General features: G+C 38.7%; 1 protein-coding gene across 3 annotated transcripts in view; it reads right to left on the reverse strand.

The window, feature by feature from the left end:
• LOC129721899 (somatostatin receptor type 2-like) overlaps positions 1 to 25,838 on the reverse strand; it is a 185,661-nt gene that overhangs the window by 30,001 nt on the left and 129,822 nt on the right. For all 3 annotated transcript variants that reach the window (XM_055674996.1, XM_055674997.1, XM_055674998.1), the window contains exon 2: positions 19,116 to 19,401. The gene's annotated coding sequence lies outside the window, so the exon portion shown is untranslated. The remainder of the gene's footprint in view (positions 1 to 19,115; positions 19,402 to 25,838) is intronic.

Consider the following 25,838-nt stretch of genomic DNA (forward strand, 5'->3'; position numbering starts at 1 on the left):
ATCGTGCAAATTTTCAAGTATAATTGTTAAACTTAAATCTTAAATGTTCAAATTGAAAAGGAAGAAATATACAGACCAGAGATCTGGATCCGCACAGCCTACACACCAAGGTGAATGACAATGGTCAGCGATGCGTTAACTCAGAAGCTTCCCAAGGACTGCTTTCCCCTCAGACATCCACAAAACCATTAGGAGATCATCTGACCTACGTACTCACCAATAGCGGTGCGGATATTGACTCGAACCACTTCGTAGTTGCGGTATGATTGCGCTCGAAACTGCCCAAACCCGCGGCTCAACACCAAGCAGCTCGGGATCTCTAGGCTGCGGAGGAAAATGCAGAACAATTCGAAGTGGCACCACTCATGGGGGAAAGGCTCGGTGCATCGCCTCTCGAGGACGGCTGGAAGGTGATTCGCACAGTTAACAGGGAGACCGCAACGGCGACACTAGGAGCCGAGGCACCGCTCGGCAGAAACAACTAGTATGACAAAAAATGGAGGACAGCGGTGAGTGAAAAACAAGAACTGGGCGATATCTCTGGGCAAGTCAACAAGAGTGAGGCCAAATACAAAATCGGATGGTAGCTCGTTGTCAAAAGGACTGGGGGGTTTATTCTCTGGCTCCTCAGTCACTTACCTTTTCTCTACGCTGAATTCTATAATACCTCGGTGTGAGGTAGTAACATAAAAATAAGTCCCTCTTGCAATAAAAGTGGCCAGAAGGACGCCCAACCCAAAATTCTGCAAGAACCTAAAAAAGGCGATATTAGGCAGAAGAAGCAAGGCTCGGTATAGCAATAAGCAGTAAGAATGGGTAAAATCATATTACACACAAGCACGGCTGAATAATAAACATCCCACTGCTCAATCCCACACTTCTATTATCATAGCACTGAATCTGCCCTAATGAAAATCCATGACGACACTGCACCCAGAAAAGACAAAAAAGAAATAGCTGTTCTTTTATTGATAGACAGATAGAACAGCCGTATCGTTAATGAAAACATGATCAACTGGTCGAACTCGAGCAGTTTTTCACGATGGAGTGCTTTCTTCTTTTAAATCCATTGATTCTGGTGTACCGTAGGGGTCGATTGTTAGACCTTTGTTGCTTTTATCATTTACTAGCTGACCCGGCAAACTTCGTCCCGCCTATTTTTGTGTTTAGTTTAATAATTTTCAATATTCCAAATTCATTGATTTCTTGCGATTTGTTCATATCGTTTGAAATTATTGGTTTTATCGGAATGACAACATCCACGCCTTTTGCCTTTGGTACATCACCCCTATTCCGGAAATACTCATTTTGGGTGGTATTCAGTTATTTTCGTTGTTTTTCAGAAACTGAAAGTGGACATCTTCGAATTCGTAGCATTTCGTCACGAAGTGGCAGACCCTCTCTAGAAGCTTTATAACAACCCCCCCCCCCCCCTCTCATCTATTTTTTTTTGCAAATTTTATTATCAAGAACATACATTGCATCAATTATGATCAAGAAAAGGTAATAAAGTATTGAAAATGACCATTAACAGACAAAACAGTACTAAAAAAGAACAATTAGAACAAATCCCTTTTTTCTTGATTTCATATTTGCTACGTAGCTTGACCCTCTACCCACCCCATCGTCACATTTCGTCACGAAATTCGAAAATCGACCATTTTTTGGCTGTTTTTCAGAAAGCGGAAGTTGTGGTATTTGGAGACAATTTCTGGCCTCTGAGCGTCATTCTGGTTGTAGAAACACCCATATTGGGTGGTATTTGATCATTTTCGGCAGTTTCCCATTCACCGGAAGTCGTCATCTTACAATTCATAATGTTGTCTGAGGTCGATTTGTGGCTTCAGTGCATCATAACAATCCCGGAAATACCCATATTGAGTGTTATTTAGTCATTTGCCACTGTTGTTTAGGAACCAGTAGTCGCCATATTGGATTTCAAAATGGCATTTGGAGACAATTTCTGGTCTCTGAGCGTCATTTTGGTTAAAGAAACACCCATATTGGTTGGTATTTGGTCATTTTCGGCTATTTTCCAGAAACCGGAAGTCGCCATCTTGTATTTCAAAAAGACATTTTGTGACAATTTCTGGACTCTGAGCATCATTCTGGTTAAAGAAACACCCATATTACGGAGTATTTAGTCATTTTCGGCAGTTTTTTAGTCACCGGAAGTCGCCATTCTACAACTCAAGAAGTTGTCGGAGGTCGATTTGTGGTTTCAATACATCATTACGATTTCGGAAATACCCATATTGGGTGGTATTTGGTCATATCTCGCTGTTTTTCAGAAACCGGAAGTCACCATCTTGGATTTCAAAATGGCATTTGGAGACAATTTCTGGCCTCTGAGCGTCATTTTGGTTAAAGAAACACCCATATTAGGTGGTATTTGGTCATTTTCAGTCACCGGAAGTCGCCATCTTGCAATTCAAAATGTTATCTGAGGTCGATTTGTGACTACAGTGGTCTACAGTGGACTACATCATAACAATCCCGGAAATACCTATATTTGGTCATTTTCCGCTGTTTTTCAGAAACCGGAAGTCGCCATCTTGGATTTCAAAATGGCATTTGGAGACAATTTCTGGTCCATGGGCGTCATTCTGGTTAAAAAAACATCCATATTAGGTGGTATTTGGTCATTTTCGGCAGTTTTCCAGTCACCGGAAGTCGCCATTTTACAACTCAAAATGTTGCCGGAGGTCGATTTGAGGTTTCAGTGCATCATCACGATTTCGGAAATACCCATATTGGGTGGTATTTGGTCATATCCCGCTGTTTTTTAGAAACCGGAAGTCGCCATCTTGGATTTTAAAATAATATTTGGAGACATTTCCCGGATAGAAATCGGAAGTTTCCATCTTAAATTTAACAATGGCGGCTGGAGTCGAAAATTTTTCTTGCTATCAAAAACCTCAACATATCAAATTTGGTTCCATTTGTTTGATCATTTCTCGAGATGTGCAGAAATTATACTTGGTTAGTTTTCGAGATGTGCATGAATTAGTGTTTCATTCGTATGGAACCCCTCCCTTTTAGTAGTGGGGTCAAACCATTATGGATGATTTTGTTACCTCTAGAAACATCCACCTGTCAAACTTGGCTCCATTTGCTTGGTTAGTTTTCGAGATGTGCATGAATTTGTGTTTCATTTGTATGGTACCCCTCCCTTCCAGAAGAGGGAGGGGTCTCAAACTATCTTAGTCACCTTTCTCGGCCCCTAAAACCCCTATATACAAAATTTCACGCCGATCGGTTGTAGTTTCCAAGCCTATATGGAACATACAGACAGAAAGACAGACAGACAGACAGACAGAAAGACAGACAGACAGACAGACAGACAGAGCTGCATTTTTATATGTATAGATAGATAGATTAATAATTTGCCTCAAGTGATTGAACGCTGTTAAATTCATATGTTTGCCGACGATGTGCAAATTTACTTCATTGCTGGATTCTAAATCTGCCCAAATATCAAGACTCATAAATCATGATCTGCAACAGATATTTGATTGGTCCGAAAATAACTTGTTAACTATTAACACATCAGAAACTAGAGTGGTTTTCATTCACCGACGTCGTTTTCAACCTGATATTCCTCAACTATTTTCGAATAATTAACCAATCTTGTTCACTGATTAGGTGAGTAATCTTGACGTTATTTTTAGTAATAATCTATATTGGAAACCACAAATCTACTCTCAATTTAGATGAATCTACGGAGTTCTCAAAAAATTATCACTAACAATCAAAAACCTGAGTAGCGGAGTATCTAAATGCAACGGAAGATGCTAAAATAAACTTCGTGTCGCCATAAAGTCATGTATCAGATATGTTTTTAACATTTCAAGGTATGATAGTTTTTCTCATCTGCAAAAGAAATTACTAGGCTGTTCCTTTGAGTAATTCTATGACTTCAGATCTTGTTGTCATATTTACCGCATCATCGCGTAAACCTACTTATCTGTTCTCAAAACTGTTACAATGCAGATATTCTAGAACCAGAAGTTTTGTGATTCCTGCTCATTCTGATAGCCACTATAACCATTCTCTGTTTGTTAGAGGTATTATCAATTGGAATAGGTTATTAATAAATGTAAAATCTGAAATTAATTTGTCGAGTTTTAAACGGGAACTACTCTTGAAACTGAACGTCATGGACTGAACGAATTGTAATAATTAATAAAAGTATCATTAGTTTGTAAATTGAATAGTATTGCATATCTCCGTGAACTTATATCATTTTGTAACACTTAAAAAGATTGTAAATCTTACGTTACATTAATTGAATAAATAACAATAGTAATATAATACAGTCGTTCGAGAATAGCTAAGCCAGATCATGCGCTACAACGTATATCCAGATAAACTGACGCGATTGATCAGGGCCCCAATGACGTAAGTGATGTTACTCGTTACGTTGCGACTGAAAGCCGAAGTCAGACGAATTGGACTGCGGATAAATGCATAGAAAACTAGATGTGGCGATGAACTTGAAGTGAGTTCGTGCTTTTGGTGTCAATAATGACTACCAGCAAACGGAAAACATTTCGATCGAATAAAGTGCGATAACGACAAAGCTGACACTGAACCTTTTTTTAAGGCTGCGGGGAAACCTGCGAACAGACACCTGAGGAGAGAACTCAGGGTGTGGGGATAAGACTAGGGGAGAGATGCTGGAGTAGTTACAGTCCCCCAAACACCTACTGGTCCCAGTCCTGACCAACTAAAACCCCTCCAGTCTCAAGCCCTGCTCTTCCCGGAACGACGGTTAAGTATTACGTCGGGGAGTGGCTTTTGTGCGTGATGCACCCTCTTTACTCTTATAACCTCCTAGCTAACTACCTTGAGACTGGTAGTTAGCTACCACTGGCGTGTTGGTGGTTGACCCGCCACACACGTTGCAGCTCCAGGGCAATCTGGGAGGCGGCCGTACTGGCCGCGCTCCAGAAGTCCGGGTCGTCGCAAATCCTCCGGACTAGATTGTCCGGAGTAGTGCCAGGCCCGTTCACAGCCATCATGTCGCTCCTCGCTCTCACGAAACGGGGGCATACGAAGAAGACATGCTCAGCAGTCACATCCACCTCCACGCACTCGAGACACATGGGGGACTCCGCGTGTCCGAACCTGTGCTGATATTGTCTGAAGCAACCATGGCCTGACAGGATCTGTGTCAGGTGAAGGTTCACTTCACCATGGCGCCTTCCAACCCAACCGGATATCTCCGGAATAAGTCGGTGCGTCTATCTGCCCTTTGTGGAGTTAGACCATTCCCGCTGCCAGTGGAGCTTCGAGAATGACCTTCTGGTACCTCGTATGCCCCTTGTGTCACGTTGGTCGGAACACTCTCTGTCCTCCTTGATGGCGATGCTGATAGGCATCATGCCGGACAAGACACAGTTTGCATCATATGACACCGTACGATACGCACTTGCAACTCTCAGGCACATGAGCCTGTAGATACTTTCCAGTTTACCGCGGTAACTGTTAGTACCTAGCGCTTTGGATCACACTGGCCCACGATACCTAAGTATGGACGCAACCACGCTGGCAAGAAGTCTTCGCTTGCTGCCATAAACCGCTGAGCTATTTGACATCATACGAGATAGTGCTGCAATAGCCGATGAGGCCCTCTTACAGGCGTAGCCGACGTGACTCCCGAACGTGTGAGCTTATCGTCAACCATAACCCCCAAGAGCTTCAGAGATCGCTTTGAGGTAATGGTGCGGTCTCCAAATCTGACCACCGCCTTTTGCTCCAATTTCCGGTTGTTCACAACCGTAACCTCCGTCTTATGATGCGCTAGCTCTAGTTTCTTGGAGCGCATCCGGTCCTCGACCTTGCGTACACAGTGCGCGGCCGTCAACTCAACCTCCTCGATTGACTCACCGTAAACCTCTAGCGTTATGTCGTCTGCAAAGCCGACGATCACAACCCCTACAGGGAACTTGAGTCTCAACACCCCGTCGCACATGACGTTCCACAATACCGGATTCCGGATAGAACCTTACAAAAATCCTGCGGTAATTGGGACGCACTTCTGACCTTCCATATTTTTCCAGAATCCTGTACAGCGACACCAGTACATGGATGCTCCAGAGCGCGAGCGCTATGGAGTCCCAACTGGTGCTATTGAACGCATTCTTCACGTCGAGCTTGACGATAGCGCGATAGCGTATTCCCCTTCTTTTGCGCTGGAGTGCTTCCTCCGCCGTCTTGGTGACGGAAGAGATGGCATTAAGCGTGGACCTGCCTTTCCGGGAGCCGAACTGATTACTTGCCAGACCGTGTACACCCTCTGTGTACCGCACCAGTCTGTTGAGGATAATCCTCTCAAGTACCTTGCCCGCTGTGTCCAGCAGGCAGATGGGCCTATATGCCGATGGGCCCCCTGGCGGTTTCCCAGCCTTCGGCAGTAAGCTTCCACCTATCCGGAAAGAGACAGTCATCCAGGCACCTCTGCATAACTGCCCTGAACAGCCCGAAGGCCGTTATTATCGCTAGCCTGATTTTCAGGTTAGGGATACCATCCGGTCCCGGTGCCTTGCTCACATTTAGGGATTTGGCGATCACGATGAGTTCCTCATTCGTAACCCTTGCCTCCTCCTCAACCTCGACACGGCTGTCGTCGCTCACGGATTGGATGTTCGGCAGGCTAACCGACCATCCCTGGTCTGTGTCTGAGATACTGGAACGTCGGACGTGAGACTCGACCGCCGGAGGCCAAGGGCTTGGCTCGTGTCGCGGAAAGAGTCCCTCGATGATACGCTCCAGCATCGCTGGTGATCGCTCTGCAGGCGCCAGCGCGCCTTTAGTCTTGGCCATTACGATCCTATAGGCGTCACCCCACGGATTTGTATTGGCACTCGCACATAGCCTATCGAAGCAGGCCCTCTTGTTGGCCTTAATCGCACTCTTTAGCATCGAACTTGCATAACCGAATGCCGCGCGGCGCTCTGTCCTCTCTTCTTCGTTTCGCCCACGTTGCAACATCCGTCTTGCGCGGACGCACGCACAGCGAAGGTCAGCTATCGCGTCCGTTCACCAGTAAACCTGTGGCTTCCCATTCATAGATTGGCGAGTCCTAGGCATGGTGGCGTCGCACGCCCGCGATAGCATGGCAACTAGTTGGTCAGCAGTCGGGCGGAGCCAACTGCCCCCCTCGCGCGCCTTTCTCATTGCCTCTTCGAATACCTCGGCATCGAAGTGCGATGTCTGTAGTGTAGCCATCGTCTACCCTTCAGTTCTTGATCAGTCCTGGGCTGGAGAACGTCACGTCAATGATCGACTCCGCACCATTTCTGCTGTATGTACTTTTGTTCCCAACGTTAGCCAGATCTAGGTTGAGCTTTGCCAAAGCCTCCAAAAAAGATCCGACCCCTCTGGTTCGTGAAGCGACTTCCCCACTCGACAGCCCAAGCGTTGAAGTTGCCCACCACCACCAACGGCGTTAGGCCCGTTACCTCCATGGATAACAGGTCGACCATCTGGGTGAACCTTTCGGTAGACCAACGCGGCGGAGCATAGCAACTGCAGTAGAACACTCCGTTCACCTTGGCAACTAAGAACTCTCTTCTGTGGTTGAGACAACCTCCTGAACCTGGAACTTGCTTGTCGTACATATGGCCGCCATATTGGACTTATCCGCAACCCAGTTGCCGTTTCCGGGAAGGATGCGGTAGGGATCCGATATGATGGCGATGTCCGACAACGACTCAGTGGCTGCTTGGTGTAGCAGCTGCTGGGCCGCGAAGCAATGGTTCAGGTTTAGTTGGGTCACCCTTACGCCCGTGGTTTCGCAGCCGGCTTGCCGGCTAGGCACCTGGGGACTCCCATAAAGTGTTTGGCGTCCCGTTTCCCGGAACATACCATACACTTGGGAGATTGCACGCCGGAATCTGGCGTGGCTATAGCAGATGTACCCAACATTTTCCTCGCTGTGGTGCTGATTGTACGGTGGATATGCCTCCACTGTTCATTCTCTTGATCCTAGAGCCACTTGATCTGTAGCCACTTCTCCAGTTGGTAGTCGTTGGATGTTCAACTGTATCCTCATTGTCTTCCTAGATTTCAACACGTTTGAAAGTCAACGTTTGGTCCTCTAAACGACCATACGTCTGAAACGTAGGAAAAGTGTCGACCATCAATCAGAACATGATAGATCTGAGAGCAGGCCTTTCCATTCGGGTGGCTCCAGGTGTGCTTACGTATATTCCGGCGTGCAAAATAAGTGCTACAGATAGCCATACCTCTGGCTGCAGCGAAATTGACAAGCCTCAGGCCGTTGCTCCCGCTCCGAGTCAGACGCTGTTGTACGCCACCCCCAACATGGAAATACAGCCGCGTACTGATTTGTATGTCATCGAAATTGTGCCAGAGGAATCAGATGACTGTTAACAAACAGTCCTAGTGGGGAAGGGCTGTGCCGCCCGGACGCACAAACAAAATACACAAAACCAAAATACACTAAAGTCTTTTTCACGTGGAGGATATGTAGCGCGTACGAAAAAACGTGTAAATTTCGAAATCCGCGTAAAACAACCACGTAAGTTCCTAAGTAATAAAAACCTCGACTTTTCTGAAAAATCCGCATGAATAAACTACGTAATTTCCGAAATCTGCGTAGAAAAAAAAACACGTAAACTCCGAAATCTGCATTAAAAAACCGCGCAAAAAAGACATGTGTACATTGAAATTTATTTAAAAATCAGTTCGAGCGCTCATTTCTGTGAAAAATTTCGAGAGAGACATAACTTCTCATACCCATAGCAGAAGCAAGGGAGTAATGAATTCGGATGACAATCAAGAACAACAGCGAGAAGAGAAGATCGGCAAATTTGTAAGATCGTTGGCTCCGGATCACGACATTTATGTCGGCAGGATCTTTTCATCAACATTTTTATAAGTTAGGCCATGAAAACACTACTATTTGGCATCCGATTTTGCATCTACCAAATGATTGTCAGTAACCTAATCAGGTTACTTAAAAAAGGCTATGATTTTTTTCTGTTTTGTGGCATTTTAAATTTGCTACTAGCCTGTGGCTCATTTATCAATGAATGTAATCCCAATGGATGGCTGTCGTGTCAACAAGGTTAACAAGTTCGAAACCCCTGTTTCTTTCACATTGCTCTTCCCGTTTAAACGACTACGAACAAATATTTGCTTTTGCTTTTGCCAGCCAGTCGATTCATAGTCACATATCTTTCTCTATATAATCATGTGAGTAACCAAAAAAAAAAACACGGATTGCTGCATTCGTCCATGGACTCAGTAATTTGTGTTGAACGCGTTAGTGAATGTGAACGATCAGTTGCTTTCACAGAAAATATTTTTCGAATGAAAACAAAATACTTTAAATGGTTGAAATAAGTCATAATGTTTATTATTTCTGCGCATGAATTTTTAACCCACTATGGTAATCAATAAATGAACACATACAGCGGAAATATCACAAACGAACTGGAAAATTGAATACCACCCAGCCTCTAAAATATAATACATAGCTTGCATTCATGGATGCTACCGGCCACCCACAGATGTCCCTTAAGCTGGAAGTACAAAGTCAGCAGAACAAAGAGTTAATAGCATGAAAATTTAGTGCTCATTCGTTGCTCATTTAATGCCACATCGCCGAATTTAATGCTCCATCATTTCTTTGAAAAAATGCATTTGTTTGCTAGCTTAAGAAAATAGCTAGCAGACAATATGCGAAATTAGCATTTTCAGTCACAAAACAGTTCTATAACGATCAAAAACATTTAATGCTCATTAAATGCTTTTGAAAAAACCTGATTTTCATGATAATTTTATTGATTTTGTATAAATTTTCAATAATATTATAATAATATGATAATATATGAACAGCTTCAATTTTTTCGAACATGTTCCTCTGAAAACAATCAGAATCCTTTTGATACGATTAGATACCAAATCAATGCTCCCATCTGCGAGCAGTTCCAATAACTTAGGTGCATTTTTCATTAAGGTGAAACCTCATTGAATCCAAAAATGTCCGATTCCGAGTCACCACTTCGAATTTTCGAAAGCACAAGACTCGGAAATAGTTAATGCGTTCCCTGTGAAAATGCTATTTTATGTTTGCTGTGGTGAAGCAAACATAAAATAGAATTTTCATAGAGAACGCAATGAGTATTTCCGAGTCTTGTGCTTTTGAAAATTCGAAGTGGTGACTCGAAGTCAGCCATTTTTGGATTCAATGAGGTTTCACCTTAAATATATTTTTTTCAAAAATATTGTTCTGCTAGCTTAAGAAAAAAGTTAGCAGAACATTGGCCAGAAACAGCATTTTTAAGCAATAAACTGTTGTAGAATGGTCATAATAATTTGATGCTCATTTAATGCTCTTGAAAAAACCTGATTTTCATGATAATTTCATTGATTTTGTATAAATTTTTCAAAAATATGATATTATTTGAATAGCTTTAATTTTTGACAAACATTTTCCTTTTAAAACAATCTGAATCCTTTTGATACGATTAGATACTAATTAAATGCTTCCATATACGAGCAGTTTCAATAACTTAGGTGCATTTTTCATTAAATGCTTTTTTTTTTCAAAAATATTGTTCTGCTAGCTTAACAAAAAAGTTAGCAGAACATTGGCCAAAAACAGTATTTTCAAGCAATAAACTGTTGTAGAATGGTCATAATAATTTAATGCTCATTAAATGCTCTTGAAAAAACCTGATTTTCATGATAATTTCATTGATTTTGTATAAATTTTCCAAAATTATGATATTATTTGTATAGCTTTAATTTTTACAAACATTTTCCTCTGAAAACAATCAGAATCCTTTTGATACGATTAGATACCAATTAAATGCTTCCATATACGAGCAGTTTCAATAACTTAAAAAATTTAATTGAATTAAAATTAAAATTAAATTTAAAAAATGTAATTTAATTTATTGAGATTTGTTTGCTGTCTCAATTAGGATTTATCATCCGTAGGGAGTTAAACCTACTTATCAAAACAGAATATATACTTACAACTAACTCAATGCTAAACTTATTGACTAAAAAGAGTGCTCATCGTAGCAATTTAGAATTGCAACGATTTTTGTCGAAAATTGTTAATAATTTTATTTGACATAGCTTCATGTTTCAACACCAGTAAGTCTATGTTATTCGAGTGTACCAAACCAAGACGCTTCAAAATCACTTTCAGAATTTTATTTCGAACCTGTTATCTGTGTAAAAGAGTAAAAAAATGGACGGTACAGCGATACAGCTTGGAGAATTTTGTTTTAATTGGGAAATTGAATTGTTTAAATTGCCTTGCCTTAACAATTGCTAGACGGACAGGGCATTAATAAAAATTTGACATATGGTTGCCGTTACAATTCGCACAGCGAAAATGTTTACTCTCTTTCACAGGACATATGGCCTTTTTGTGAGAAGAGTCTCCCCAAATGAGGCATTTTTGGTCCAAGTTACAGATTTTTGAACCATGGCCATAACGTTGGCAAATTCGAAATTGGGCTTTTCTCCTCCCCCAAACTTTCTATATAACTCCCACTTTACCTGAACATTATGGATAGCATGTGGTTTGTCAAAAAATTTCAAATTTTTAACCTCAGTGCGGTTAGCAAAGTAAAGCCTGGGTGCTACATTCCGATTCGGAAATTGACATTCTGCTTACTATACAAAGACTTCGCAGCCGACTGTTTTAGTGTTGCGTGGCTAGCGCTACGATCCTACAGACACTAAGAGTCTCTCCCAAACCGAGACTCGAACTTACGACGACTGGCTTGTTAGGCCAGCATCGTACGACGAGACCATCTGGGAGATAAGTCCGGTTAGAATGAATTAAATAATTAACAAGGGAAATTCCAGCTCTCTGACTTTTCTCGCCCGATTTTCGTTTCATTAGATATGCCAATTAATTCTGTTGGGGTAAGTTTGATGATCGGTGGTTGAGCGGTGATGATGATCTCATCAACGGTTTGATCGTTGGTGAGACCTTTCAAGACAACCTCGACCGGCTTGGCGTTCTTGATGTCATAGGTTAAAAATTTGTATATCTTATCAGTTTAATACTGAACAAGACGATTATGGCCTTCAATAGACTCAGCTAATAAGCATTCGCCGCTAATAAGCATAAGCAGTTGATGAAACAAGTGACCAAATAGTACTCAACAAATCGAAAAGAGGGACCAACAGTTGTTAAAAAAAATTTTTTTTTTTCACGTATGCAGTTGTTAGAAAATAGCCAGAGAAGTTATTGTTATTGAAAAGAATACGGAATAAGGCATTGGGCGATCTACAGGGAAAGATCAATCTTCAGGATCGATTCAGCTGAGCGGTCCCAGGATCGATCCATCTGAAAAATCGGAGCTGCAGGATCTATCTCTGTTTAATTGATCTTTCTAAGCACTTTTTTTGAGGCGCCGAGAAATTCACTGAACCAAGCGCCATTTTTTTTAATTGAGTTAGGTATTAACACCAGTGTACGTGAGAATGAATAATCTATCATTCATGAAGAATAGAAATCATTTAAATAGTTCATAATGATATGGCCCATTACAGAAGACGAGGCGAGCAACTCGCCTCACCTACAGTCACTGACTGAGAGAATGCGAGTGAAACATGTTTGGTGACAGCTGAGTCGAACAGTTTCGCAGACCAGCTACTTGTCCAAAATCCAGCCATCTGCAATATCAAAATTGGTCAGGCGAGTAACTCGCCGCTCGCCTCGTTTTCTGTAATGAGCCCCAATTACAAAAAATCCCTAGAACATTGAACATCGATGACTGGAAATCTTGTTTTTGGAGATTGGTTCGATCTGGTTGTACTCCGATTATTTCATTACTGCTTGTGCATCACCAGTTGCATTATGGGCAGGAATGGACTATATGGAGGTATGATGATGTCATAATCGCACGCAACCATTCAAAAGCCGATAAGACATCATTAGAAATGGTACACGATACCTGACAATCACTCAAAATTGCATGAAAAAAAATTCTGCACGCTGAAAAATATTTTTTTTAAAAGATCAAAAAAACAAATCAAAAAATAAACGATCTTTCCGACTTTATCAGGACAAAAGAATTGATCTGAAAATCAATAAAAAAGGGTGGAAATCATATCTTTATCATATTTCGAAAATTTAGAAAAAATCAATAAAATTATAATTTAATGAAAAATGCACCAAAAAAAAAAGGATTCTGCTTGTTTTCAGAGGGAAATGTTTAAAAAAATTAAAGCTATTCATGTATTATCATATTTTTGAAATTTTTTTACAAAATCAATAAAATTATCATGAGAATCAGATTTTTTCAAAAGCATTTGATGAGCATTAAATTATTATGACCATTCTTCAACAGCTTATTGCTTGAAAATGCTGTTTCTGGCCATTGTTCTGCTAACTTTTTTTCTTAAGCTAGCAGAACAATATTTTTGAAAAAAATATATTTAATGAAAAATGCACCTAAGTTATTGAAACTGCTCGCATATGGGAGCATTCAATTGGTATATAATCGTATCAAAAGGATTCTGATTGTTTTTAGAGGAAAATGTTTGAAGAAATTGAAGCTATTCATGTATTATCATATTATTATAATATTATTGAATTTTTTTTACAAAATCAATAAAATTATCATGAAAATCAGGTTTTTCAAGAGCATTTAATGAGCATTAAATTATTGTGACCATTCTCCAACAGTTTATTGCTTGAAAATGCTGTTTCTGGCCAATGTTCTGCTAACTTTTTTCTTAAGCTAGCAGAACAATATTTTTGAAGAAAATATATTTAATGAAAAATGCACCTAAGTTATTGAAACTGCTCGCATATGAGAGCATTTAATTGGTATCTAATCGTATCAAAAGGGTTCTGATTGTTTTCAGAGGAAAATGTTCGAAAAAATTGAAGCTATTCATGTATTATCATATTATTATAATATTATTGAAAAATTTATACAAAATCAATAAAGTCATCATGAAAATCAGGTTTTTTTCAAAAGTATTTAATGAGCATTAAATTATTATGGCCATTCTTCAACAGTTCATTGCTTGAAAATGCTGTTTCTGGCCAATGTTCTGCTAAATTTTTTCTTAAGCTAGCAGAACAATATTTTTGAAGAAAATATATTTAATGAAAAATACACCTAAGTTATTGAAACTGCTCGCATATGGGAGCATATAATTGGTATCTAATCGTATCAAAAGGATTCTGATTGTATTCAGAGGAAAATGTTTGAAAAAACTGAAGCTATTTATGTATTATCATATTATTATCATATTATTGAAAAATTTATACAAAATCAATAAAATTATCAAGAAAATCAGGTTTTTTCAAGAGCATTTAATGAGCATTAAATTATTATGACCATTCTTCAACAGTTTATTGCTTGAAAATGCGGTTTCTGGCCATTGTTCTGCTAACTTTTTTCTCAAGCTAGCAGAACAATATTTTTGAAAAAAAATATATTTAATGAAAAATGCACCTAAGTTATTGAAACTGCTCGCATATGAGAGCATTTTATTGGTATCTAATCGTATCAAAAGGATTCTGATTGTTTTCAAAGAAAAATGTTTGAAGAAATTGAAGCTATTCATGTATTATCATATTATTATAATATTATTGAAAAATTTATACAAAATCAATAAAGTTATCATGAAAATCAGGTTTTTTCAAAAGTATTTAATGAGCATTAAATTATTATGACCATTCTCCAACAGTTCATTGCTTGAAAATGCTGTTTCTGGCCAATGTTCTCCTAAATTTTTTCTTAAGCTAGCAGAACAATAATTTTGAAAAAAAAAAATAATTCAATGAAAAATGCACCTCAGTTATTGAAACTGCTCGCATATCAAAGCATTGAAATAATATTTAATCGTATCAAAAAGGATTCTGATTGTTTTCAGAGGAAAATGTTTGAAATAATTGAAGCTATTCATGTATTATCATATTATTATGATATTATTGAAAAATTTATGCAAAATCAATGAAATTATCATGAAAATCAGGTTTTTTCAAGAGCATTTAATGAGCATTAAATTATTATGACTATTCTACAACAGTTTATTGTTCAAAAATGCTGTTTCTGGCCAATGTTCTGCTAACTTTTTTCTTAAGCTAGCAGAACAATATTTTTGAAAAAAATATATCTAATAAAAAATGCACCTAAGTTATTGAAACTGCTCGCATATGGAAGCATTTAATTGGTATCTAATCGTATCAAAAGGATTCTGATTGTTTTCAGAGGAAAATGTTTGAAAAAATTGAAGCTATTTATGTATTATCATATTATTATCATATTATTGAAAATCAATAAAATTATCATGAAAACCAGGTTTTTAAAGAGCATTTAATGTGCATTAAATGTTTTTGACCGTTACAAAACTGTTTTGTGACTAAAAATGCTATTTTCGAATATTGTCTGCTAGCTATTTGCTGAAGCTAGCAAACAAGAGCATTTTTCAAAGAAATGATGGAGCATTAAATTCGGCGATATGGCATTAAATGAGCATCGAATGAGCACTATATTCTCATGCTATTAACTCTTTGTTCTGCTGACTTTGTACTTCCAGCTTAAGGGACATCACCCACAGACCGGTTATTATCACATAAGCTTCTGAGTGCGCTATAGTAAAGCCGGATGCAGGCCGCACATTGTCAAGTCAAGTGGACACTTGAATAATCAAATTAAACAGGAAGTTGGTACTTGATGATTGTACAAATATTTTTATCTAGCCTATCGTCAAATGCTTCGGAATGCTGCGGATCAAGTGCCCATTCACGAGAAATACAAGGCAAACAGAAAAGTTCTGCTATTGATGGAAGCCCCCATTCATAAAACTTTTTTAACCTATACAATCTGACCAATTTCTTTATGACAAATGCCAATAAGTTACCATGAGTAACATGTTTTCTCTCGATGATATAAACATCGCTTTCGCCTCATGCTGTCTTTCATTATCATTTCCACAGAAACTTCCCTGAAAAAAACTTTACTTTCTCAGCGGCATTTTTAGTCGAGGCAGACGTCTTTCTATGCGCCGGAGGGAATCCCATTAAACCCTTACGGATCGACATAGAAAAAACACAGCTGATAACCATTTCTTGTTTCCTTCGAAGAGAAACCGACCAAAGAAGTTTAAGTTTCTTTCGGTTCCGAAACCTTCTCTTTTTCATTTCTATGAGTAGAAAGAATTCTTTTTTGGGAAAAAGGATTCTTTTCATTTTGTGCTTGCGTTATATAACGTGAGTGATAAAAACGTTCTAACTTTTTATTAACCCTAGCATTTTGTTTTGAATTGATTTCATTTTTTAAGGTCTATTGACTCGCAGCTTGATGTATGTTACTTTACAGGAAAGGTTACATACTTTACCAATTTTTGTTAAGCAGCTGTTTTGCATTGATTGATGCCCTTGTGAAATTTATTTCCAACATATTTAGACCGATACAAATTTCATTTTCATTTTATGTCACCTACCACTCCCCCCCCCTTACCGCTTCAAAAATGTTGAAAATTAGAAGGGGAAGAAAAAAAGTTCAAGCCGTTTTGGTAATATTATTGACTTTTCGACAGCGTATATGCTTAATTTAGCAACAAACAAGTCCAGTGACAGTGAAAGTGTCATAAAAAGCCAAACCAAATGATTAATAATGATAATAATGTGATCTTTTCCAACACACTTTTGCATGCAAGTTACAAACGTCGTACCTTTTTTATAAAAGCTATTCCTTTTTTTTCTTCTCAGTGTTATTTATTTTTTGCCCTCCCCTTAGCTAACTTTGATAACCGGAAATGAAATTGTGGAAAAAAAGCTTTAAATTTACGCACAGCAATAAAGTACATAAGACGTACATAAGGTTTGTGTAGAACACGGGACAACTATGCTTGGAACAGCAGTAATGTAGTCACCTAATTATTGAAGCATAGGGAAATTTTATTTGTAATAGATTCGATTGCTCACGAAATGGCAACAATATCAATTTTTTTTCGAGTGCACATGTTTATATTACGACAAGATGATCACTTTTTCTGTGTTCGTTTCATCAAGTTGTTTACTACTAACAGCTGGAAGAAGACACTAGTGCAGTGCGATAGTATTGCAAAAGTTTTTCGAGTGGCTTGGAACAAGGTTTAATCCAATCTAAGATGCAATAAAAAATCTATATGAATAATATCGAAATTGATATTAAGCAGATTCATAACTTGATTCCATCCCAGGTCATTATTGGTCTTCTGACATATTCTAGACAGTTTTGAAAACAATAAACCTTCATCTTTATCGCACGTAGAACTTGCCCGGATATAAATTTGATTTGAATGGAAGCGTCAAATTACGAACCCAGTAATATCGTACACCTTTCCGGGAAGAAAATTTACGAAAGTAATGAAAAAGAGACAACCTCATTTTGATTAATAAGAATAACGTCAAAAAATTTCTTTCTACTTGATAAAAGCTTGTTCCTATTCGGAAGCATTTCAGCGAATTATTCATAAAATACCAAGCCCTTTTCTGACATCGCTTGCGTTCTAGCAAATTTATCCCTATTAGTGCATCCCAGCCAGGGTTTCGGGGAACACTTTAAAGAAATTGTAAGGCCAACTTGAAAGGAAGAGTAAATTGAAAAATTCATACAAAATCTAGAACAAACAGCAGATATTTTGAATTCATTTCGCGAATGCTTGCAACACAATCAGGAAATGAAAAATACATAAACCATTTTCGTCTTAGTTTAGTTCCGCGTGGTATAAACTACTTGAACTTGAGCCATTCGTTTCACATCACAGGAGATATGAAGGGAAAAGAAAAGTTTTTCCACCGAGGTGCTTATCTGCACCGACTCACAGACACTCCAGAACACGTTGCAGTAGGTCCCCTATCCCTTCACCGCTGTCTGTCTGAACTGAACACACTTGAAGCCTGAAAAGGATTGCCACCGCACCACGGACGACCGACGGCATCGATAGGAGAAGAAATTCATCCCTACCGGAACCGCAACGTACAACGTTATCGTAGCCTGGCTGGCGAGGCTAAGAATAACGCCGAGAAAACCTGTTGAGTCAGTTGTAAGTGCTGCTAGTAAGTGTACTTATAGTCCAATCCATAAGAGTACGAAGGTGCCGTTTCGTATCCCACATATATGTTACATTATAAAACTTCAACTAGCATGATGCTACTAAGCTGGAACATTCATGCATTTTCTCTGCATTTAATTTTAAATGTTATATTCTGTGTTATCTTCCATCCATTTACAATTTTACCTATACAAGCTAAAAACAAAATGTTTGTATGTTCTTGCGGCAGACAGTAATAAAGTGTGTTAAAAGCTCTCGAATCAATATCGATTCTTAGCACAGGTGACATACCTTATTTAAGCTGTCCTCTTCGAACGCAGCAGTAGTTGAATGTTAATGTGACGTGGGAGTCTGTTGACGGCCCATTATTTATGTTTTTACAGTAAACCGAATTTGTTTTCCAAACCCAAACAGGTGAATGCCATTATGGCATCATAACAATCTTAGCAGCTTGCTTTCTAAGCTCATAAAATTGTCAACAACGAAAAACGAGCGAAGAATACCTACAAGCAGCTAATGGAAGTGGAGGATAAGGTATTGTTTATTTATGGTTTAGAAAATTGGTTTTCAAATTACTCACTGTTTCTGCACGGACTAATTTAATTTAGTAATCTGTATTAACAAGCTATTGCAAAGCTGCTACTTAGAATTACGTGTACAATTAACTACAGTTTTTCATTTTCGTTTGGTTTTTGGTGAGAAAAAAGGATACCGTCTCAATGTATAGGAATTGAAATTCCACAGCATCAAAAGATAATTACAAAACATATCAAATTACGATGATTTCGAAAGTAAATATTTATTTCGTAAACAATCTGATACACACAATAAAATAAAAAACAAACCATCAAATTTGCCAACACATTAATCTTTCCTCGGACATCGAATATGACGAGTCCGAAAAAAGAACAGCGCGGTTTGCTCAGCAGATAAGTTGTTTTTCAGCGTTTGTGTACTATCCTAATCCCTTCATTCTCGTGGGGCAAAAGTTGAGTGAGTGGCAATAAAACCGAACAAAGAAAAAAAAAACGGTAAACAATTCTATTTCCTACCTTTTTTCCTGCTCGTCTGATCGTCGTGTTCCGCCCAGCAAATAGACTCGGTGTGACGGAATAGCACCTGGCATCAACGCCGCAGGATATATCCTTTCAGCAATTTGTTTGCCGAGTTCCAAGCTTGATAAGACAAATACAGGTCACGGGTTGGGCGGTGTACCTCCACGACGGGCACGGGACTCGAGCTCAATGCTTTCCGGCTTGCTGGTACCGCTAAACCACCGCTGGGCTAGGTCGGTCGGACGGACGGAGTGTAACATAATTTGTCCATTTTTGGGTCAACCTGTAACGAGCCGGAAAGAAAGAGAATGTGGATCCGTTAGAAAGATAACGATTTGTTTCCGGGGTTGTTACTGTAAGTAATACTGACGCAATCTCGAGGTGGATTCAATGGCTGCCGCGTGGAGCTTCACAGAAAAGCGTTGTCATGAAACTGGTCGGTTTATCATTATGGATGATTCTACCGAAAATGATGAGCGCCTCCTTTATCAAGCTTAGAAGACTGCTTTAGCTATATTTTCGCTATCTCTGCTGTCTTATTCTTCAGTAGAATTGTAATTTGCAAAGTCTTCAGAGTGAAGCGAAATGTTTACGTGATGCAATTTAATCCACAATGCTCAGTTGCAATAGAAATAAGTTGAGCTAAGCTACTTGTATGCATTTTGCTGCTAGAGTAATGCGGAACAAGTTAAAAGGTGCTCTTTTGAAGCGTTGGGCAAATTAATGTCAAACCCAAGGGATGGCAAGACAACTTTCAGGTGTATTTTTGTACTGTTTATTAGAGAACTACTCTATCTGCTGTCAAAATTTGCTTTGCTAACCCTTGGGTCAAAATAATTATACCAAATATCACATATATTTCACATACTATGTAAAACATTCAGCGAATTGCCTAAAATGATATGAAATGCTTTAATTCCAGTCAGTTCGTTGCTTTGCCTGAATCGACATAAGATAAGGCTAAACTGGCCATTTTTCGGGTGCCAGTGCTAGTGATGTTGGTAATGCCCTGCCACATCCCCGTGGTCAACCCGGTATTTTTAATTCTGGCGAAGCACCATTCTAACATAACACTGTATCTATACATATAAAAATAAGGTTCTGTCTGTCTGTCTATTCCATATAGAATTGGAAACTACTGAACCGATCGACATGAAAATTTGTAGAGTGGTGAGTGGCAAAAGTACGCACGGGGTAAAAGTACGCTTTGGCTTTTTCGAAACATACGAACAAACTAAACTGGCATCATTGTATGAATTTGCAGCATTATCATGTCAGTTGATCACACATGTAAACACATTAGATTCATTTCAAGTAGTGTGAAGTTATGAGAAAAGTTCTGTTTTGATCTCATTTTCTTAGTTTTGGAAACTACGATTCACCTATTCGGAAACTACAGAAGCTCGAAAACAACTAAACCCAAAAAACTCTTGTATAAATATGGTTAGTAGGGTGAGTTTGTTTTGCCGGTAATATTTCGATGTTTGTCATAAAAATCAAACCAGTTGGAAAGCTCATTGTAGGGCAAAAGTACACATAAACCGAAAGGCAAAAGTACGCACTAAGTTTCCAAATGTGACTTCCGGTGTCTGAAAAACAACTAAATATGGCAAAATATCAAGCAATGTGGGTGTTTCCGGAATCGGCATGATGCTTTGACTCCATAAAATGGCCCCAGATGCCATTTTGCCTTTCTCCTAGAAAGGTATAGCAATCACTGAAAAAACCAAAGGTATAAAAGTGCTCCAAAGGGTCGAATCTCGTATATCAATCGACTTAGTTCGACGAGCTGAGCATTTTCTGTATGTGTGTGTATGTGTGTGTGTATGTATGTAACGGTCTCCCAATCTCACTCGATTTTCTCAGGGATGGCTGGACCGGTTTTTCATGAAACTAACTGAAAATGAAAGGTCTAGTTGCCCCATGAGACCCTATTTAATTTTATTGTAATTGGATTTTTAGTTTCGAGGTTATGTATCGAAATGTGAAAATCACAAAACTTCATTATCTCAGAAACTACAAAACCGATTAGAACAAAATTGGTATCAAAAGAACGGGTTTGTTTTTTGAACCATTTCTGAAATAATTTTATAATGATTCGACATATAATTCAAAAGTTATGCAAAGAAACGTGTTTCAAACACTGTTTAAACTCACTTACTTCTCTCAGAGATGGCTGGACAGATTTTCACAAAATTTGTGTCATATGGAAGGTCTTGTTGCCCCATAAGACCCTATTGAATTTTATTGTTATTGGACTTTAGCTTTGTCCGTTACGTATAATAATGGGAAATCAGGCCATGACAAGAAATATGTTTCTAAGACTGTTTGAACTCACCCACTTTTCTCAGAGATGGATGGATCGATTTTCACAAAATAAGTTGCAATAGAAAGGTCTAGTTGCCTGATAAAACCCCATTGAATTTTATTATACTCGGACTGTAACTTTGTCTGTTATGTATCAAAATGTAAAAGTTATGAAACTCCATTATCTCAGAAACTACACAACCGATTTGAAGAAAATAGGTATCAAATAAACGGGCTGTCTTTAAAACCCCTAAATAACGAATTTAATGATGATTGAACATGTAGTTCGAAGGTTATGAAAAGAAACGTGTTCAGAAAACTTTATCAAATTCACTCGTTTAGCCAAAGATGGCATTACTGATTTCAACAATCTTAGTTTTAAATTGAAGGTTTAGTTGCTTTATTGGTACCCATTTAATTTGATTGTAACACTGGTTGACAATATTGTAAAAAATGCTGCTCTTAAGCTCATAATAGTTGCCCTAGAAAGAAAAATAAATCACAGGAAAAGCTATAATTTTTCATTTTTTCTTAGTTTGACCTTCGGGGCAACACTTGTGTTGACGATTGTAATCGGACATTATGTGTTAAATAGTAAAAATATTGAAAATCTCTTCTTTCAAAGATTACACGACTTATTTAAAGAAAACAGGTGTCGCAAATTTGGATTTCAAAATGAAGTATGAAGTCTATTTTAACAAATTATAAGTTCGAAGGAGTAAGGCTGGGTCTCACCGCTAGGTGGATTAATTTAGGTTTTGCCTTTCTACTAGGAAGGTATAGCAATCACTTGCAAAACCGCAGATATAAAAGTGCTCCAAAGGGCCGAATGGCATATATCACTCGACTCAGCTCGACGAGCTGAGCATTTTCTGTATGTGTGTGTGTATGTGTGTGGGTGTGTATGTGCAGATTTTTATTCTCACTCACTTTTCTCAGAGATGGCTGGACCGATTTTCATGAAATAATTGCAAATGGAAGGTCTAGTTGCCCCATAAGACCCTATTGATTTGTTTTGCAATCAGATCATTACTTTGCCTGTTATGTTTAAAAATGTGAAATCCATCTATGAAAAGGAACATATTCCGAAGACTACTTGGACTCACTCACTTTTCTCAAAGATGGCTGACCCGATTTCCACCAAATAAGTGTCAAATAATGAGTCTAGCTGCCTCATAACACCCTATTGAATTTAACTGTAATCGGACTGTAATTTCGTCTGTGATGTACCGAAATGTGAAAATCACGAAACTTCATTATCTCTGAAACTATACAACCGATTTGATCAATATTATTATCAGATGAGCGGGCTAGTTAAGGGTTAACTGATGAATTATGATTGAACACGTGGTTTCAAAAAATTTTGGCTGCCCTGTACGTTCCTATTTCATTTGATTATAATCGAACTTAAGCAACCGTTATGTATTAAATTATTTATAAAACAACGAAAGTCTATTATCTCAAAGATAACATGACTTATTTGAACATAACTAGTGTCATACGAACGAGTCATCTCTCAAAGTTACAAATAACAAACTTCATAACAATTTGTTATGTGGCTCAAAAGTTATGAAAAGAAAAGAAATTCAAAGACCTGGAGAAAACAACACCTGCTTTGATCGATATAGAGGCCTCAACATAATTTAAATGTGGTATCATACTATTTGAACGTTCAAAATTCATTGATTTTTTGCGTGTTTAAAATCTGCAAATGCACGACGAATCGGCCATAGGATACGATCAAAGACAAATAACAAATCGTTTAAAATGATTGGTTTTATCGAAATGACAACAGCCTCGACTTTTGGCTTCTGTACATCGTTTTAATTCTGAATATATATTCATATTGGGTGGTATTCGGTCATTTTCTGCAGATTTTCTGGCATCAATCTAACACCGAAAATACCCATATTGGGAGGTATTTTTGGTTGTTTTCCAGAAACTAAAAGTGATCGTCTTCAAATTCAAAATAGTGTCCAGGGTCAATGTTTGGTTTCTATGCATCATCACGTTTACGGAAATATCCATATTGAGTATTATTCGGTCATTTCCGGCTGCTGCCTATAAGTTGCCATTTAGCAATTCAAAATGGTGCCTGAGATCAATTGTTAGCTCCTTGCATCTCTCTGGTTCCAAAGAAACTCATATTGGATAGTATTTGTTTATTTAGGCTGTTTTTCACAAACCGGTAGTCGCCATCTTGGATTTCAAAATGGTATTTAAGATAATTTCTGGCCTCTGAGCGTCATTCGGGTTGAAGAAACACCCATATTGGGTGTTATTCGATTATTTTCGGCTGTTTGCCAGAAACCTGAAGTCGCCAACCTAGAATCCAAAATGGGGTCTGTGGTCGATTTCAGCTGCTGTGTATCATTCTAGATCCGGAGGGAGATACTCATGTTAGACGGAAATCGGCCATTTTTGGCTGTTTTCCAGAAACCAGAAGTTGCCATCCTGCAATTCCCAATGGTGTCTGAGGTCAATTTTTAGCTTCTTGCAACATTCTGGCTCCGGAGATACTCATATTGGGTGGTATTTGGTCACTTTGGGCTGTTTTTCAGAAACCGAAAGTTGTCATTTTGGACTTTAAAACTGCCTGTGAAATCAATCTCTGTCATCTGGGCGTAATTCTGGTTACGAAAACATTCATATTCAATGGTATTTGGTCATTTCCGGCTGTTTGCCAGACACCGGAAGTCACCATCTTAAAATTCAAGATTGTGTCTGTGATCAATTTTTAGCTTCAGTCCATCTTTAATGGGAATCGTCCATTTCAGGTCGTTTTCCAGAAACCGGAAGTTGCCATCTTACAATTCAAAATGTTATCTGAAGTCGATTTGGGGCTCCAGTGCATCATTATGGTTCCGGAAATACCCATATTGGGTGGTATTGGGCCGTTTGCCGCTGTTTTTCAGAAACCGGAAGTTTGGATTTCATGATTTTGACTCCATTTTGGATTTCATGATGGCATTTGAAGACAATTTCGATCGATTTTAGCTCCTGTGTAGCATTTTAGATCCGGATATTATTATATTGGGTGGAAATAGGCCATTTTTGGCTGTTTCCCTAAAACCGGAAGTCGCCATCTTACAATCCAAAATGTTGCCTGAGTTCGATTATGGAACAAATTTACTACCACTAAAAACATTCACCTGCCAAATATGGTTCCATTTAGTTGGTTAGCTCTCGAGATGTGCAGAAATTTGTGTTTCATTTGTATGGGACCCCTCCCTTCCAGGAGTGGGAGGGGTCTCAAACTATCATAGGAACCTTTATCGGCAATAAAAACCCCTACACACAAATTTTCACGTCGATCGGTTCGGTAGTTTTTGAGCCTATATGGATCAGAGAGACAGTCCGGACTGCATTTTTATATGTATAGATTACAACATCCATGTTTTGGAACCTAAAGAGTGAATATACATTTATTGGATTGAAGCGTTCATGTAAATCTATTTTCACAAATAATAAGATTGAATGAGAGAGGCTGGGTCTGACCGCTAGGTGGATTAATTTAGGTTTTTATTTAAAGATGGCGACTTCCGGTTACTAGGAAATAACCTAACATGGTCGAGTACCCCCCAATATGTATAATTCTTTAATTGAAATGATGCCCTGAGACCGAAGATCGACTTCAGACGCCATTTTCAAATTCAAAATGTAGACTTCCGGTTTGTCTGGAGTCGTTTCCAGGTCTCTTGGCATCATTCCGATTCCGAAAGTACTCATATGGGGTGGTATTTGGTTAATTTTTACTGTTCTCCGCAAACCGGATCCAATCTGGCGCCTATTGTCGTTTTCGGGTCTCTGGGCATCACCCGGATCCGAAAATACCAATATTGGATATTATTTGACCTTGATTAATTTACTTGTCTCCGAAACCGAATTTTATCATAGTTTTTTTCAATAGTTCTGTTGCAAACACAATTAAGTGCGTACGTTTGCCCCTCACTCCCCCGGTTTTTAGGGCCGGGGAAGGTTCTTATGATAGTTTGAGACACCTCCATGCTCTGGAAGGGAGGGTCCTCATACAAATGAAACACAAATTTTTGCCTAACTCGAGAACTATTCGAGCAAATGAAACCAAACTTGGCATATAATTATATCAATATTAATATATTGAGAAGCATGAATTATTTCCTGTGGTAGTTTGACACCTTTCTCTGCTCTGGAGAGGAGGGCTCTCATTCAAACGAAACACATATATCTGTATAACTCGAGATTCAATCAAGCAAGTTCTTGGGGAAGAGAAATGTTTTTATGGTGGTTTGACGACCCTTCCTCCTCTGGTAAAGGGAGTTTCCATACAAATGAAACACAAATTTTTGCATGACTCTAGAACTAAACTAAAAGAACCAAATTTGGCATGTGGAAATTTTAGGGAGCAATAAATATTTTCATGGTGGTTTGACA

Source organism: Wyeomyia smithii, chromosome 2, assembly GCF_029784165.1.
Source record: "Wyeomyia smithii strain HCP4-BCI-WySm-NY-G18 chromosome 2, ASM2978416v1, whole genome shotgun sequence".
NCBI classification, from domain to species: Eukaryota; Metazoa; Arthropoda; class Insecta; order Diptera; family Culicidae; genus Wyeomyia; species Wyeomyia smithii.